The sequence below is a fragment of the Pongo pygmaeus genome, chromosome 12 (assembly GCF_028885625.2).
Source record: "Pongo pygmaeus isolate AG05252 chromosome 12, NHGRI_mPonPyg2-v2.0_pri, whole genome shotgun sequence".
Lineage (NCBI taxonomy): Eukaryota > Metazoa > Chordata > Mammalia > Primates > Hominidae > Pongo > Pongo pygmaeus.
In genome coordinates this window covers 75,815,410-75,834,679 of record NC_072385.2, presented here as the reverse complement: position 1 = coordinate 75,834,679, position 19,270 = coordinate 75,815,410, and the positions used below count along the sequence as shown (strand labels likewise).

Sequence of the window (19,270 nt, the reverse complement as noted above, 5' to 3'; positions counted from 1 at the left end):
AAAACTATTAAATAATTATGTCCAATGAAATTTTACACTTATTACTCTTTAAGAGATAAGAGAGGAGCAGAAAATGAAGAAAAGATAGAAGTTAGAATGAGATGGAGTAAGGTGAGAAAAATCTCAAAATTGGAATGGTAAAAGAAAAGACACAAGAAAAGGTATACAAAGAAAGGGTCAAGGAGAAGATTAAGGCTGTGGAATCCAGGTATTGGAAATATCTGCCCACTGGAAAAGATCATGAATTTTCCTCCTGCCCATGCTCATACTTGAAAAGGACTTCAACAATCAGTGCAGTAATTTTTCCTCCAGAGCAAATATTCATATAATGTGCCTAGTATCACTATAATAGAAATATGTATTATTACTTATAGTCTATGTTATATTTATGCTATGTATGTGTTTATCTGTGTATGGCATGTATTTTTGCTCTGTGCTTCTCTTAAAATTTCCTGAGGGTACCTACATTGAACTGTTAGTCATGTATTATTTTTCCTAGAAAAACCTAATTCACATAACAATCTTTCTTAATTGTAGTATCCCAGGGAGAAAAACAAAACCAAGTTTTTTTTAAAGTTCTTCATATTAAGATAAAAGGGACATATTTATAAGAAATCTTGTGATATTAATACTTTGCATTCCCTGCAAATATCCATGTCATCATTCACAGAATTTAATTACAGAAACATGAATTATGCCATTCTTCATCTGTAATATCAATAAGTTGCACTTTCTAGGTGTCTTATGTGTTTGAGGCATTTTATTATATACTGCAGTCACTAAGATTAACCTCAAGTGTCTCATAGCTCGATTTGGGACATGCAAAGTGTCATAAGCAATACAAGATGGTGCCTGCTCTGTAAGAAATACACAACATAAACCATATGTAATAGACATTCAGAAAGAAAAATAATCACCCAGGAAACATTCACTGAAATAATGAAACTTGCAATATGGTTTTATAGAAGGACAGGATATCAAAGGGCCCAGATCCTGGGATATTGGGACAGGATTTTTCAAGCCAAATTTTTTAAAGGCATGGATTAAGGTATATAATATATTCAAAGAAAAAAGATAAGCCTATTTGGAGAACTAGGTAGATGTCACCTTTAATAAGGTCTACAAGGAGTTTGTATTTCAATCATCAGGCAATAGAAATATTTTTTCCTCACAACGTACATTATACAAAAAAAAAATCAGGACAGTATTCAACTCCATTTTGTTTTTGTCAATATATCTTTGCCTATAGAGAACAAAACTAAGGTCACAGCCTCCCTGCAGCTCAAGTGTTTTCATTTCTCAAATCTCCAATAAAAGACATTCATATTCCTTTCTCAGAAAACCCACATTCTTCTCTCAACAAGTTAAGTCTACTCCGTGTCCATCATACACTTTCTGGCCCACACTTTACTTTGCTCTGGCTCAGGCCAGACCAGGAGGTGTCTGGAATATGACAAGGTAGTATGAGCCTGCCAGCTCTATTCTGTTAGCAAATTTATTTTCTTCTCTTAGACGGATGATAAAAATGTCACGGTGTGATGCTTTAGCAGGCCCAGGAGCTCCCACCTACAGCTGTGGGGCTTGAGTGGGACCTGAAGCCAAGAATGCCATAAGGAGCACAGACAGTAACTCCGCCATCACTGCTCCTCCTGCATTGCTCATTCTCCTGCTAAATGATGCAATGGGACCCCCTCAGGGATTCTGAGTCTGATCATGTTTTTCTTGCTATTTTTTTACTTCCATCTTCCCTTCACTAAAGCAGCCCAAACTACTGAATTTTTCATGAAACAGATAATATCATTGTACACAAGATAATGGCATTCAAATACATCCATCTGCTTGTTAGCTCTGACTACATTGATTGCAATTCTACTGAAAGAATATTTACCAAAAAAGTGATTTTTTTCTGCTTTTGCAGTATTAAAAAATGCACAGTTTCATAAGGGAACTATAGAGGGACTGGTATATACACAACCTAAGAGGGGAAAATGATCTGAGAAATTAAGCAGTGGTCCCTGGGGTGCATCCAAGAACAACAGTTTACATTATCTCAAAGACGGATTTGAAATCCAGATGAGTTTTATGACTCAATGATTTTGTTCTTCCATCAACTGAAGTAAGGTTAGTGGAAAACTGTGTTTCACTGGCATGACAGACATGGCCAACGCAGCTCCCCTAAAGGTTGGAAAATACACAGTCATGTCATTGTTTATCCTATCTAGAGTGGCCTTGACTGGATGGAGCAGGATGGGAGAACAAGGCTCCAAGCTCCAAGATTCTCCTGGTCTCCATGGGTGTTGGAGTGATAGGAAAGATGAAGAGAAGATCAGAGTAGAAGTGAGAAAAGGAGAAGGCAAAGGAAGTGTGTCCTTCTGATCTGGCCTTTCATGGCCTCGAATTTGGTTTCTGATCCTAGGATGAATAATCATCAATCTGATTCAAATGAGGAGAGTTCACTACATTTTTTCACATCTCAGCTCAAAGGCAGAGTTTCTTTCTGTCTGTATCATGAAATGTTACTCAAGAATTCCTAAACACTATCTCAATTCTCCAATTCACAAATGATACATTTATTCATTTATTTACTCTGCTACTCTAATTGCCATTCTTATATTCAGAAATCAAATGGAAAATTAATTCAGCATGTTGGTGTATGTGTAGCCATTATGTCATAAGATGTTGTTTCCTCCATACTTTTTCTTTGTCCTATTCAACCACAGTCATGTCATATTAACTGGCTTGTATTCTTATTTGAATAATTGCTAAGACATTTTCTAACTGGCATGAGATTTTTAATTGAATGTTCAATTAATTCAATTACCCCTAGCTTCCCTAAATTCTAGACAATTATCCCTAGCATCCTTAAATTCTAGACAAAGATTTTTTATCCAGTATGTAAATAAAACAAGTTTATTTCATTCCATATTGTCTTCAATTTTCTAAACCAAGAGAAATGACACATTGCACTTAACCTAAACATTTTATGACAAAAAAAAAAGCTCTATCATTCTTTAATACCTACAACACTTGTAGACAGAAACTTATATAGGACATCCAGGAAATGTTTTAAAGACTCAGTTAGAACTTCTTTCACTATAAAGAGGTAATTTAATTGAAAAACTTAAGATGTACTGCTATAATAAACACATATACACATACCATGCACAGCCCCATCTTTTGAATGTTATCCAGGTTGGGCAAGAATGGGTAGGTATAGAGAGGGGTCTTGTGGGTATATCTTATGGAGTATTATTTTCACAGACTAAGGGATACATTCAGCTTCCTGGGATCTGGGTAATTTCTTCTATGTGCTCTGGACCATATGTGGAACCTTGTATGAATCCAACAAGTGCAGTTCACCCTTGAGCAATATAGAGGTTAAAGGTGCCAACTCCCCATGCAGTCAAAAACCCAACTTATAAATGTTGTATCCCCAGAACTTAACTACTAACAGCCTACTGCTGACCAGAGGCCTCACCAATAACATTAACAGTACGTTAACACATATTTTGAATGTTATATGTATTATATACTGTATTCTACAATCAACTAAGCTAGATAAAAGAAAATGTTATTAAAAGAATCATGAGAGAAAATGTGTTTGCTATTCATTAAGTGGAAATGGATCGTCATAAAGGTCTTCAGGTTGGTCTTGCCTTCTCACGAATGGCCAAAGGGGAAAAAGTCCACAAACAAGTGGACCTGGAAAGTTCAAATCTGTGTTGTTCACAGATAATAGTAATTAAAAATGAAGTTAAATGTACATTTTTATTATTTATTGGTAGGTATTTCAGGGAATTGCTGAGTCAAAAAAGCAACTTCTGCTTGATCATATGAAAATTCATTTTCTTCTTAAAACATGTTTTATCATTTGTGGAACAGAGATACACAAATTGCTATCAATCCTTGATATTCTTGAAATTAATAAAAGGTATTTGTGTAGTTTTCTGTATTTTCAAACCTTCCCATTTAATGAGTCTATCTCTTGATGTTGTATGTAGTTCAAATAACTACAACTCCTGCATGCTGATGCTTTAGCTAGTCATTTGCCTAATAAGGAACACTTATCTCTAACACTCGAATAAACAGCCAGGATATCTAAATCAAATAACAAAGGTACCACAAGAGCTATAAAATGATCTTCCTCATTTTAAATATCAATGAGAAAAAGGTAGTAACAATAACCGCATAAATCCTTACCTCAAACTTTCTTCCAATGGTTAAATCACTAAAAATTAAATAACCAGGAAGGAAAGTGAAGGGGAGAGTGGTCCATTTTGGCTCCATCAAATGGGATAAAAGAAAGACCTATATATTTTGTATTTTTCTAATCAACCTTGAAGTATATTGGAGGAAATCAATAAATATTAACAACATTAGCTAACAATTCCATCATAAGTCAGTGTGTTTTCTTTGTACACAATGTTGCACAAAGCATTACCTTGTATTTTCTCTCTCACTAATATAATGAAAATTAAACATTTTGGTCTGACTTAAGCATATAAATCCTAGATCTCCAATACGGATCTATCATCTCCATGGCTGTTTCTGCAATTTCTTCCTACTCGAGCAAGATAACCCATTCACTGCATCCTCTAATTTCTCTTCTTAGGACTAGTATTTATGTCAGTCCACTTCCTGTCTCTATTCATGTAAATCTGTCAACTACAGTGGCTTTTCCTAATAAAGCGTAACTGCTTTTACATAAATGCAAATAATATTGGGTTCAGGTCATTTCACAACATGTGAGAAAACTGTTTATAAGTCCTGCAAGTTCCGTAATACCAAAAACAAACAAAAGGATAATTACTTAGTGCTATTTCAAACACAACTGTGGTAAGATATGAAAAGAAAAAATATAGTTTTTACTCTTAGGGACCTATAACTTAAAATAATAAAGAAGAACAAATAATAGTATCACATATATGAAACAAGCACCAACATGTAATCTATGATTACATTCCAATGCTATGGAATTCAGAGGAAGGAGGAGGTAATTTGGGCAAGAGTGGTAAGGGAAGGCTGTGTTCAGTGAATATAATGAGGAACAAATTGAATGATAGGCAAGTAATGAAGGAAAGTAGGGAGAGAAGAAGGGAATGACCTTAGAAATCAAACAAACCAACTTTCTCCTATTACACAGCAGTAACATAATTTTCTTAAGCTGGAAGAGAGAAGTGATAGGAACACAAAAAGAATTCAAGTTCCGACTACCAATGTATTGTCCTCCTGTGATAGGAGACTACATTTTTTCCAGTTTCCAGTAACCAACCTCATTCAAGAAAAGTGGAGAGTGGGATCCTAAGATCAATAAAATACAATCTTTGATAGGGGTTGGCAAACTTTTTCTGTGAAGGGCCAATCAGAGAACAAATATTTTAAGCTTTGGGGACCATGTGGTCTCTTAGAGCTACTCAGTTCTGCCTTGGTAGGGTGAAAGCAGCCATATACAATATGTGCGCAAGTAAACATAACTGAATTCCAAAAAACTTTATTTACAAAAACAGGAAGCCAACTGAATTTGGTCCATGAGCCGAAGTTGGCCAGCTCCTCTTCTATGAGTATATTAAATAAAAAATAAGACATATACTTAAATTCAATTAAATCCAATCCCAGTTACACTGTTAGAAAATATTAAATTTGAACTCAGTTTTGCCAGAGTGTGTTCTCTTAACTATTGTTGTTTCTGTTAGAAACTAGGGCAATGCCTTACTTTGTCTCTCAAGATTTTTTTTTTTTTTTTTTTTTTTTTTTTTTTTTTTTAGAGATAAACATTTTAATGACAACAAAACCTGCATCCTGAAAAGCCAGGTGAAAATCACAGTGAAAAATGGTTAAGATCCTGTATGCTTTGTCTTAGGATTTTCTGATTTTTTTCTTTCAAAAGACTACAAACTGGAGAAGTTTCAGAAGCGTTTCCATTCCATGAAGATCTTTTATTTTCTTTTATCTGTCCCCAAGATTTTTCTGTTCAAAATAGCTTTAGAAATTAAAGAGGTAAGTTAATTGCTGTTCTACTAGAAAATGGTGGATTTTTTTCTTCTCACAGTCCAGATTATTCAATAAGTAAAACGTAGGTAGGAATTAAATTGGTACTCTGAGTACTAAGCTAATAAAATCAAGATTTGCAGAAAAGTTAAATTTTGAACCTAATTTGCATGGCTTATTATAATTGTATCATTTGCCTGGCTTTCATAATCTCCAATTCACATTAATCTTACCTATTATTTTGGCCCTGCATTCTCCTGAAACTTTCAATTCACGTTTCCATGAAAGTTAGAAACCCACTCAGAGAAGCTTTCATTTCCTTAAGGGAATGTACTGTTGTGTCTTCAACCTTCAGAAATGTTGCTGAAAGCATCATATATTAATGACACGTTGCTGAGTTTTAGAAATAGATTTATATTATATAAAACCTAGAATGTCACAAGGAAAAGTAGAGTAATACAATATCCACATGCAGATCTGTCACTTCTACCTCCTAACCTCTCTGATAAGTCAAGAATCTTCTCCACTTGAGCACCACCAGACGGAGAAAGAGGTGCTTACAGAGTTCAGCCAATTCAACCATTTCTGTTAAATGGTTGGGAGTTCATTTACTTTCAAATGTAAAGCAAAAAAGATTATTTGAAACTAATTCAGCTCAAGTAAACCTGTGGCCAAATGTATTATACAGTTAAAGTTCTATAATTAATCACAGATATATCTTCTATCACAAAAAGTAAAAATTACACAAATATGAGTATTATAATGTTAGATATTTATAATATAATATCAATATTGTATATAATATTAAATATATTATATTGCATATCATATATATTAAATATTATAATATGCAAAAGAATATATTCTTTTAAAAGACTTGCAAATATTTTGCTAGACTAGGAGGGCCTACATGTGCAGGAAGGTCCTTCATGTCCAGTTAGTACTGACTCATCATTATATTCTCATTTTCCTCATTTGTTCTGAAGGTTGAACTAGTGAAAACCACTTTAAATAGGGGTTTATGAAGAGCATCGTCCAAGTGGCTAAGGGTACAGCCTTCTGAGGCCAAAACTTGGATGAGTGAATTCCAAGTGTCCAGAGGGTCATTTTTCTCCAGTTGTTTAGATGGCCCTGAAAGTCAAAGCCAGAGAAACAAAGGAAACTAGAAGACTTGGATGTGGGAGAGGAAAAACCTGGGATGGACGAAGGAAATGTAAAAGTCTCCAACTGCTTGTAAGTGACTACTGGGGTGGCAGCCTGGTTTAGAGAGTGCATGAAACAGTTGGGGCATGTTCTGCGCTCTAAACAGAAAATGTCTTTCTTCTTCCTCAAAAAAAATTAAGTAATATTCTAAGATCCTTTGCAATTCATGCCTTTTTGGAAACTAAATGGGGATACATATATTTTGTTTTTTTTCATGTACTTTTTGGTGTTGAATGCAGTCAGGCTGCAAACATTTCACTAGATTCAATATTTTTAAAAATTTCAAAGTGAACAAGAATTTTGACATTGGATATAATATCCAAAATGTTCTGGAAATTATAAATCAGGATGTAGAAATTATCATATGTACTAGCATTATATAAATCATAAAATATTATAGAGCCAGTATATGAACACAATGCAGAATATGTGTGGAGATGTTTTATTTCTTTCTTTTTTCTGCCCAAGGCAAAGCTGGGTACCACTGTCAGTGCCCTGCTGTATAGTTTAAAAAAACACTACACTTCTCAACAGTACAGCAAAAAAGAGTGTGCATTCATCTGGAAAATCCTCAGGCCTGGACAGAAGAATCCCTATTGCTATTCAAACCCTTATGATAATCTAATCTAGAAAGAGATTTTTCTTAATGAATGAAAATGGCTTCAAATGACTATAAACTGATGTTAAATTAGCACCCTGTTAACTTAATACAAATACCATCTTAAGCCAACTGAAATTAAATGATCCCTAAGAAAGATGATTTTGAGACTTACCAGTCTTTAACTAAAAAGAATTTTTATTTCAAGTGATAGATAAATATCATTTAACTTATTATCTGACGATCAAACTTCAAGCAATCTGACCTAGCTAGAATACTACTTCAAATATAGAAATTCATTTCTTAAAAAAATCCCTAAATGAAAAATTGCCAGAAAGAAAGAAAGAAAGAAAAAAAAAAAAAAAAAAAAAAGCAAGCAAGCAAGCCAGCAAGCCCTTACAATCTTGTTCTGCTCAGGTAACCTGGGGCCCCCTATACAGCTGGCTGGGAAATAAAGCTAGAGGGTAAAACGTCAGAACTGGGAGACACTGCAGGTGCCACCAGCAGCAAAAGACAAAAAAGCTATGCAAATCAAGCAAAGCTATAAAAGCAAAGGCCTTTAGCATTATTTGTGTAGAAATAAACTGTCCATGAATTTAAATCAAAAGTATTTATAACACTTTGAGTGTTAGAGCATAAGAAGATGAACTTTAGGAAGTTAAGAGAGTGATTCCCAAATTCAGCCTGCATCAGAATCACCTGGAGGACTTGTTGAAACACAGAATGCTGAGCTCCGCCTCAAGTTTCTGATTCAGTAGTTCAGGGGTGAGGGCCAAGAATTTGCATTTCTACCAGGTGCTCATGTAATGCTGATGCTACTTTTCCAGGAACTGCTCTTTGAGAACCTTCTAGTAGGATACAAAACTTCATTCTTTAATGAAGAATCAGAAAAACTGAGAGGCAAACAAAGGGACTCACTCAAAATGAGACAAGGTAAGACAATGTTAGATCCTATATGGACCTATTACACAAAGGCTCATCCTAAAGTGTCCTGTGGTGAGATACTATTCTCACTGTTATTTCAAACCCAGCTTCTCACATGGATATCCCTCGGAACCCATTTTTCTAAGCATGTAGAGCCTTCCTAAAATCAGAAATTCACTTGTGACTTTGTAATGCATTGGCATTATTATCCAACTCAATCTGAGTTGTGGTAGCAACTTGTAAGTATATATACCTTGCTCTATGAACGAGTTGATAAGCTATGACTTCCTTTAAAAACTATGTTTGTTTGTGGGATTGTTTTCAGTGTGTGTGTGTGTTTTTGTTTGTTTGTTTGTTTGTTTCTGGCTGTACTTAGTTTAGTACATCGAACCACATTTAAAATGTACAAAGGGACTTCTATTTAAAGGAAACATACAGATAATCTTTTTCTAATGTGAATGACTATTGCACACAAATTGATCTCTCTGATAAGCTGTCTTTTTATGTACAGTTTTGGTAAAAAGCAAACTTGTCAACACATTGCTCTAACAATTTTAGATTTGGAAAATTGCTTTTACCTTTTTGTGGCTCTCTTGAGGTAATTCTCCTATTTCAAGTTAGCCTCATAAGTAAAATTTTCACATGTGTTACTTTTAATTTCTTTTCATCCTTGAGAAAATGAAAGTATCAAGAGATTCTTGCTTTAGAGTGAAGGGCTTGTTTGAAACTCCAATGCTCCAAGCAATGCCCTAAGTAGGTCAAATTTCCAAGCTGTAATTTCAGCAGACAAATTTGCCTGATTCCCCAAGACAATAAAAGAAAATACTTAATTCAAAAGCATTCAGCTGTCCAGTCTTGACCTTCAGGGTCTTTGTGGTCTGGCTTAACTTAATCCAGTAGCCTATGACAACTAAACATTAGCTTCAGCAGGGATACTCATTCCAAAATTCCAAACTGTACTTACATATTTCTCTATTCTGAATATCCTCTATCTTCCTATGTACATTCTATCCACTCATCTTCAAGTCCTACTCTACAAGGCTTTCTTCAAACACTCCACCTCCCAACACTCTCCATTTTCTAAATTCCTCATAAATTTATTTTCTATAAGGCTCATTATGGAAATTTAAGATCAAATTTAAGATCGCATACCGTCTTGTGAAGGAATTTAACTATTTCACATGTCTGCTTTTATCCTTAACTATGGAATCAGCTTTTAGATATTATGAAATAGCTTATCCAGCACTGGTTTCAACAGCAATTACTTAACACATATGTCTTGAATATTATATGAACAAGTATTCATTTAGTGCCTATTACTATGTGTCTAGACACATATATTATAGTCCTCATACTCCAGTCCAGTTAACCCCCGAATGAGCTCCCTGAAGCGGTTCCCTTTAGAAACTTCCATATTTCTGGAGATTGCTTCACCTCAACAAGCAAGATATATATGGGTTATTTCTTTGCCACAACAGAAGGTAAACAAAGTACTAACACCTTGCATCTCTGCTCTTATTATTCGTTGGCCTTTTCTTGGAGATAATTTCCATCCATGTTTCCACTGAAAATATTTTGTGCACCAAATAATTGAAAGTGTCTATGGTAATATGACAATGGGTCCCAATATTATAAAGTGGGCCTTATATCTCTTCATACACAGTGTTAAGTGTGATGTTTACTTTGATAAGACATCCACAATGAACATTACCCAGCATGATGGTTAAGAGTCTGGGCTGTGGAATCAGAGATCCAGATTTGAAGAGCTACTGCCCTTTACTGATGGTTTGATTTAGGACTAGTTACAAATCCATCCTTGGATGCCAACTAAACATGGGATCAGAATGACCAGTATATAAGGCAGCCTTAAAGAATCAATGTATTGCTACCACATAGCTACCATCAATCAACCAATCCCTGCAAAGCACTTAGCAATACCTGGTACAAAATAATCAATTAATAAGTGGTGGTTATAATTCTTATTAAAGAGATTTTTAGCCCAACAAATTATAGTTCACACACATGGACTGCTGAAGCACACATACACATACACACACACACACACACACACACACACGTAAGAAAAGTAGCTAAGTCCAGAGAGCTACTCGGAAACATTGGGCTCTTAATCACAAGCTGCTGAGTTGCCCAGTCTTAGAGACAACCAGAAATCCTTCTGTTGGTTTTTAAAAGACAAAATAGCCCTATGAGAGATACAGAGAGGGTGCATTCTCCTGCAGAGTGGGCTGCTGAGTAAATATGGCATCCATGATTGGCTTAAAGTGTATCTCCTACAGGACTCATAGCGACAGCTTTCATTTTCTTCTATTTTTCCTTTTAATTCTTTTCCTCGCCTGATTTGCTCTTTCTCCCTCTATCACTAGCCCTAATCGATGCAGCAGGTCAGGTTGAAAGAATGGACAGCTTCTGCGCCACATACATTTAAACCATTTTAATGCAAATATTGATCGTAGGAGCACAGACACAGGCCGGGCTGCATTTTTTTAATGGACATGCTTTTTTTCTGGGGCTGTGCTACCCGTGATAAAATACATCACCATAGATCAGTATTCCACCATCTTTCTATGCATAGGAATGCATAAGCAAATCCAAAAGGTGGGCCAGATTCAATGACAAGCCTGTGAGCCTCCAAAGCAGGTACTTCAGTAGTCTACTGGACCACATTTGTTTAACCACTTACACTTCCCTCCTCCTGCTTTCTAGATGAGTTATTTTGGTGCACACAGAGAGAGACTATCAGAATGGATGTGGTACCTTAGTTCACAAGAATAGTTGTACCACAACAATGTCTACTATGCTAAGACACTTAATTGCTGTGTACGCAAGATTATCAAAGCATTGTATCAGAGAACCACTGTCCGAAACATATTTAGCAACAGAATCTAAGTCTGACTTGAAATTCAAAAGGAGAGATCAAGGACAGGAAGAAATTCTAAGGGCCACTTTGAAATGTGATACTAAAAAGATTTGATATCCCATCTGTAGGCATTTTTAGGCTGGACTGGAGAGGGAAAAAAAAAAAAAGAAAAAGAAAACCTGTTTGCACTAAGAACATTTTCTTGGCCTATTGCCAAGAAAGGAAGTATCACAAACTGGGCACAAATTAACCTAAAACCAAAGAAAGGAGGAAGAAAATAAGTGGACTCAACAGCCTCTAACCACACCAGTTGCTTCAAAGCAATACCATTGCTTTCAGATGTTTCTCCGTCGATTCTTTTCATAGGGTCTGTGGTTGTTGTTGCTTATTATAACTCTAAAGCCAAATATATTACTACATTTAGTGAGATGTCTGTGGAGATGGAAATGAGACCATCACAACTCTCCCTATCATATGAAGTCGTTTTTTACTTCTTTTCCAGAGATCAGCTGGCCCTCACATCTTTATGCAAAGGGGTAAATGTCGTCATAAAGAGGGACAAGCAAGATGTGTATACCAGGTGCACAGAATGTTCTCTGTGGGCGGATCAGCCTAAAAGGTGGAGATAACTGGAGGTGAAGGGGAAGCTGAGTGGTATGCAAAGTGGGAGGGAGGCTAGACAGAATGAAGCCTTTGACCTTGGAAGAGCTGAGTACTAGTGAAGTAGAGGGAGGGGGAGGGAGAACGGAATGAGGAATTCCTTGCTGTAATATATTCGGGTAAAAATGGGGCTGTCATCTTGAGCTACAAGTTAGAAAGTTATTACTTTTAATATGCCACTACCTTAGGCCTATACTGTTATGTAAAAGAAAAATAACCTTGTGTGACAGTTTAACATTGATCGATGTGCCTGCCAAATGCAAAGAGATAAATAAGCAGGTGATGAATAAACAGCACTTCAAGTAAAGACATTACGCTGCATGCATAAAACGGCGCCAGGCACCTAGGAGCTGTGGGTGGCCGAAGGTTGGCCATTTCATGCCCACTCAGTAAAGCAGACTTAATCGCTTCCAATATTTTCGGTTAAAAAGCACGCTTAATGAGCCAATTTCACAAGCCCAGAGAAACTGATTATTATCTCTGAGTTCCAACAGAGTTGGTTGTTTTCCAAGAGCCAGGTTTTTTTTTTTTTTTTTTCCTTGACAGGATAAAAAACCTTTTTTAGAAAGAGAGACAGGGGCATAGGAGAGAGAGTAAGAGAGAAAGGGAGAGAGGGGGAGTGAGGGAACGACCGAGCCAGCAAGAGGGCACTGAGAGCCAGCTGGCAGGGGAGAGATGGCCACTAGATGGCAGTGTTACCCCGCCGTCGGCACCCGGCCCGGGCTGGGAACTGGACAGGAGCATTCGGCGGAAACGTGGCATGGTGAATAACGCTGAGAGCTGCGCCTCGAGAGTTCAGACCCGACCCTCCGCCCTCCTTGGGCCTTTTGTCCACAATTTTTCCATCCTCCAGCCCATACAAGGCGAGGAGACAAAAGGGGCAGTCCCCGAATGGCCTCCCTCTGACAGCCCAGGGCTCTGATTCTTCTATGCAGCCTTCTTTCACAAAGTACAGGGGTCCCTTCGTCCGGTTAGACTGAGTTCTTCCTGAATTTTTTTTCTTTTTCTTTTTCTTTTTCTTTTTTTACCCTGGGAGGCTTGCAATCTCTGCATCCCTCACAGGACTAAGCATCTGCTTCTCAAGGCATGGAAAATTCCAACAGGATAAACCTATCTCGTTTTTCACCATGTATTTACTTTAGGGCAGGTTCTTTTTTTCTTGCCTCTTAATTTGCACACTTTTTTTTTTTTTTCACTTTCAGTAAAAAGTGTGAACAAAAGGAATTTACCCCCAAAGGAAAAGATTGGGAGTAGGGAAAGGGAGAGAGCACCCCTTAGGAAGCCAGCTGTCCTTCAAAGAGTTTCATTATGTATCTTCCTCCAGCTACACAGCAATGTGGTGAACGCCACAGAAACACAGGGTTATTGTCACCAACTGCAGTTATTCAATTGTCACTAGGAGAGAGGACCCAGCAAGGAGACCTCAGCATATAATTAACTCGGATTTTTTTAAAAATTGAAATGAACTGTTGTTAGGTTCTAAATTGAGATGCAAGTTAATTATTTATGAATATTCATAGAAAACTTGAACAATTTCCAAACTTGGCCTTTAGTTTCTCATCAGTTAACCAAATAGTTGATGTGTATTTTTTCTGTAAGACAATTTTCTCTTAATGTGCACTGGAACTACCAACTTCGTTAAGATTTTTGAGATTCATTTTATCTTGTGATAAATCAAAAGGGAATGGACTTAGTAACAGAGAAAATAAAATGTTCATCTCTTATCTTTTACTTATAGTCATACATAAGAGAAGAATGAAATGACACTCACCAAAGATTAGTCAGTTATAGTAAAAAATATATATATTGGCATATTTGAGGAACATTCAGAAGCAGCAGATCAATGTTCTGTATGTGTATGGGGGGAAAAGGAGGAGGGGTAGGGAGTGTTTGGGGAGTGGAAGGTGGCCATAGATATGAAACCACTGAAAGAAGAAAGGTACCCAACTCCCAGGAACTTATTGCAGGTAATCATGTACCCGTGTTGGGTTCAGGATATGCTTCTCCCAAATATGGCACCTTGGCATTTGAGAAAGCAGAAGCAGGACAGTCACCCTTACTTTATTCTCACCTTTCTCCCTTACAGCAGGTCATAAAGCCTAGGAAGGTTGCTCTCTAACCTTCTCCCACACTTCTCCTCTGAAGCAGAGCATAAGACCCTAATTCCAAAAGTATCCTCCCTTGATCTGGAGGAAAGGGACATTCTTATTCCTGGAGACAGAGGGACACAGAGAAGGATCAGAACAAACAGATCTTGCTAAGCTCCCCCCCAGTTTATTGCCATTAGATCACATTCCCTTTGTCTTTGCATACTTCCTCACAACTGTTCACTCTCCATCAAACCTAAGCATACAAATTTACAAGTTTACCTGTTTCTCTGGGCATTTTCCTTATGAAGGCTCCCAAGTCACACAAAACTTATATTAAGCAAATTTGTATGCTTGTATCTCATTAATCAGTCTTTTGGTGTAGGAGCCTCAGCCATGAAAATAAGTTTCTTTTCCCCTAAAGTGGCCACTACTCTCACTCACTCAGAACAGAAAGCTCCTATATGTCCACAAGTTCTAGTGGACTGGGGCCCAGTCCACTCTCCACATTTACACCTCTTCCATGCCCCTGCCACAAAGCCAGCTATTGAATCAGAAAAACTCATCTCTGCTGAAATAGTAACCAACTGCCACACTGGATTTTCAATTGACTGCAGCACTTCGTCCCTAAAGAACAGCCAGCTATTCATTAGGGCCTCTCAAAAGGAAAGTTAAAATTGAGGACACACTGGATACCTCAGTTACGTCTGCCATTAAAGACAAAATGCAGCAAAACAAAATACTAGGATTAAAAAGACATTTCACGGATGCAATTAACTGACAAAAAACTGTCCCATTACATGCCAGGGACTGTGCTGGACACTGCAGGCAGAGTGCTAAGGATCATGTGTTGCCCTCAAGTAGCTCACTGGCTGGTGGCTTTCACATGGCAATAGAACAGAGAAGCACATGGTGCCCAGAAGCTGGTCCCCACCCTGACCTGTGGGAGGTCCTGAAGGCTCTTATTTATTTATTTAATTATTATTATTTTTTGAGATGGAGTTTCACTCTGTCGCCCAGGCTGGAGTGCAGTGGCATGATCTCGGCTCACTGCAACCTCCACCTCCCAGGTTCAAGCAATTCTCCTGCCTCGGCCTCCCAAGTAGCTGGGACTATAGGCGCCTGCCACTACGCACAACTCATTTTTTGTATTTCAGTAGAAACAAGGTTTCACCATGTTGCCCAGGTTGGTCGTGAACTCCTGAGCTCAGGCAGTCCACCCGCCTTGGCCTCCCAAAGTGCTGGGATTATAGGCGTGAGCCACCACGCCCTACCCCTGAAGGCTTTTTGAATTGGGAGAAAATTGGGGGAGGGTAACTTAGTGTCCTAGGGCTGCCTTTAAAAATCACCACATACTGGTTGGCTTTAAACAAAAACAATTTATTATTTCACAGTTCTGGAGGTTATATGTCTGAAATCAAAGTGTTGGCAGAGTTGGCTCTTTCTCCAGGCTCTGAGAGAATCCACCGCATGCGTCTCTCCTAGCTTCTGGTGGTTGCTGGTGATCCTTGGCATTCCTCAGCTTGCACATACCTTCCTCCAGTCTCTGCATCTGCCTTCACTTGGCCTTCTCCCCTGTGTGTCAGGGTCTCTGTGTCTCTTTTCTTTTTCTTATAGGGCACCAGTGATACTGCATTTAGGGCCCACCCTAATCCAGCATGATTTCCTATTAACTAATTACATCTGCAAAGTGTCCAATGAATGACTGGATAAACTGTGAGACCTATATATGTAAGAATGTAAACACACACATGCATATACACAATGGAGTATTATTTAGCCTTTAAAAAGAAAAGGATGCCATTTGCAACAACATCGATGAACCTGGAGGACATTATGCTAAGTGAAATAATTCAAACACAGACAAATACCACATGATATCACATGTGGAATTCTTTTTTTAAGTTGAGTACATAGAAACAGAAGAACTGAACGGGTGGTTACCAGAAGCAAAGAGAGAGAAGAAAGTGGGAGAAGTAGCTCAAAGGGCACAAAGTTGCAATGATGTCGGAGAAGTCTAGAGATCTAATGGATAGGATGAGGACTAGAGTTAATAATCTTGTATTTTGTGCTGTAAACTTGCTAAGAGAGATTTTAGGTAGTTTACCTTACACACACAAAAAGGAATTATTTGAGGTGATGGATATGTTCATTTGCTTGACTGTGATAATCATTTCACTATGTGTGTCAAAATATCCTGTTGCACACCTTAAATATATGCAATTTTAAAAAGACTTACTTCCTAATGAGGTAACATTCTGAGGTGCCTAATATACATGAATTCAGGAAAGACACTTATTAACCCAGTTTAGGGACATTTCAAGCAAGGATACCAGATGACTGAAAATATCCTAAGAACTTCAGGTTGTTCGTTGCAGTTATAGGGTAATATGCAAGGGAAATGAGGAGAAAGAGTTGGAAAGAGGCTAAAACAAATCAAAAAGTTTCTCTTGTTAGGTATTAAAGACTTCGGATTTTCCACTGAAAGGTGGTAAGAAAAAAATAAGTGGGTTTTAAGCAGGTAAGTGTTAGAAACACCACTACCACTCTGGCAGGAGTATAGATATTTGGAAAGAAGGGAAATTAGAAGCAAAGATACCAGTTAGAACATTGTTGCAATAATGCAAGCAAGATAAGACTTTATAATAACATAGTGCCTGTGAGGATGAAACGAGGAAATACATTTGAATTTTAAAAACAAAATTGTAATTGACAGAATTTGAGTGGATAAGATTAACAAAACACGTGTTGTTGAAGAATGAACATGATGAAAGCTGATGAGATTCCCAGACTTGACCCAGAAATCTGGCCTGAGCAACAAGGTTGATCATCATGTCATCAAGGAAAGTTGGTAATCCATTTTTAACAGGAAGCTGACTTGAATATATTGGAAATTGGTGTGTGTGTATATGTGTGTAAGTTGTGTATGATTTTGTATAAGAGAGGCTGGGACAGAAATGCAGTTTTGGAGGAAGAAGCCTCAAATTAGATTGAGCTCCCTGAAAAGGTGAGAGTAGCTGCCCAAGATGGAAGAGAGAGCTGGAAGAAGCAGGGGATGGATCTCAGTGCCAGCACTGAAGAGAACTCACAATGGGACTGAGAAATTCAAGGAGGGAATGCGAGGGAAATCTTCACACAGTGGCTGAGGCCCCCTCTCCTGACGCTTGGCTGTAAAGAGCAATGGAGGCACAGGGCTGGTTGTATTGGGAATATTGCGGGGAAAAAAAGAAGGATGCTGTTGAAGAATAGGATGATGTTTTTGTTCCTTTGTTTAAAACGAGAGTGAGTTAATCCTTTTTATGTTACAGATATGAAAAGCCTTCATAGAGGAAGAGGATGAAGGGGCAGGATAAAGAAGGAATAGTCAAGAATGTAAGAGAAGGAAATCAAGAACAAGAGTTGAGCTTTTCTCTATGCCTCTAAAACAAGCCCAGCAGTGGGGCCCCGGTTATCTATCTAAAAGTTGTTGGAAGGAAAGCATAAGATAATGATGTGGCTCACTCGCTGCAAATGGTCTACGCTCCACCTCCCCACTCCTCCACCGATCTCACTGAAAGAAAAGATTGCTGGCTCATCATTGATAGTGGCTCTGGCATGTGCAAAGCTGGCTTTGCTGGGGGAGACACCCCCTGAGCCATGTTTCTCTCCATCGTCATGTGCCCCTGGCACCATGGTGTGATAGTAGGCCTGGGCCAGAAGGACTCGTACATGGGTGACAAGACCCAGAGCAAGCCAGATGCTGACCCTGAAGTACCCCATCCAGCAATGCATGGACACCAACTGGGGCAACATGGAGAAGATCTAGTACCATACCTTCTACAACAAGCTGTGCATGGCCCTGGAGGAGTACCCCGTGCTGCTGAGGCCTCCCTGAACCCCAAGGCCAATAGAAAGAAGGTGACTCAGATCATGTTTGAGACCTTCAATACCCTGGCCATGCATGTGGGCATCCAAGCTGTAATGTCCCTCTATGTCTCTGGGTGCACCACTGGTATTATCATGGATTCTGGAGATGGGGTCATCCACACAGTGCCCATCTATGAGGGCTATACCCTCCCCTAGCAATCCTGTGTCTGGACCTGGCTGGCCGGGACCTGTCCAACAACTTCATGAAGATCCTCATGGAGCACAGCTACAGCTTCACCAAAACAGTCGAGAGGGAGATCGTGCATGACATCAAGGGAAGCTATGGTATGTTACCCTGGATTTTGAGCAGGAAATGGCCACCACTGCATCCTCCTTCTCCTGGAGAAGAGCTACCAGCTGTCCAATGGCCAGGTGATCACCATTAGCAATGAGTGGTTCTGATGTCTGGAGGCGCTTTTCCAGTTCTGAAGATTATGCTAACTTAATAAAATAAAAATAACCTAATAACTCCACCATGAAGTATGATGATGACATCCACAAGGACCTGTACGCCAACATGGTGCTGTCCGATAGCACCACCACGTATCCAGGCATCATGGGCAGGTTGCGTAAGGAGATCGCCATCCTGGTACCCAGCACCAAGAAGATCACCTCCCCGCTGACTGCAAGTATTTGGTGTGCATCTGCGGCTCCATCCTGGCCTCGCTGTCCACTTTCCAGTAGATGTGGATTAGGAAGCAGGAGTGCCACGAGTCAGGCCCCTCCATCATCCACTGCAAATGCTTCTAAATGGACTGCGGGCAGTTGCTCGTAGCATTTGCTGCATGGGTTAATTCAGAAGTATAAATTTGCCCCTGGCACATGTATACACCTCATGCTAGCCTCATAAAACTGTAATAAGCCTTTGAAAACAAATTTGTCCTTGAAGCTTATATCTGATAGCAAGACTGGATTGTAGAACTTCTTGCTGATTTTAACCTTGTATTCAAGTTAACTATTCCCTAGTCATTTGTTTAATACCCTGTACATACCTTTGATTTCAACCTTTAGTACATGTGGCTGGGT

The 19,270-nt window shown here is 38.5% G+C and overlaps 1 pseudogene; it reads left to right on the top strand.

Moving 5' to 3' along the window:
• The first annotated feature begins 17,932 nt into the window (after positions 1-17,932).
• LOC129024971 (actin, cytoplasmic 2-like) lies at positions 17,933-18,994 on the top strand (annotated as a pseudogene).
• Positions 18,995-19,270: the final 276 nt, after the last annotated feature.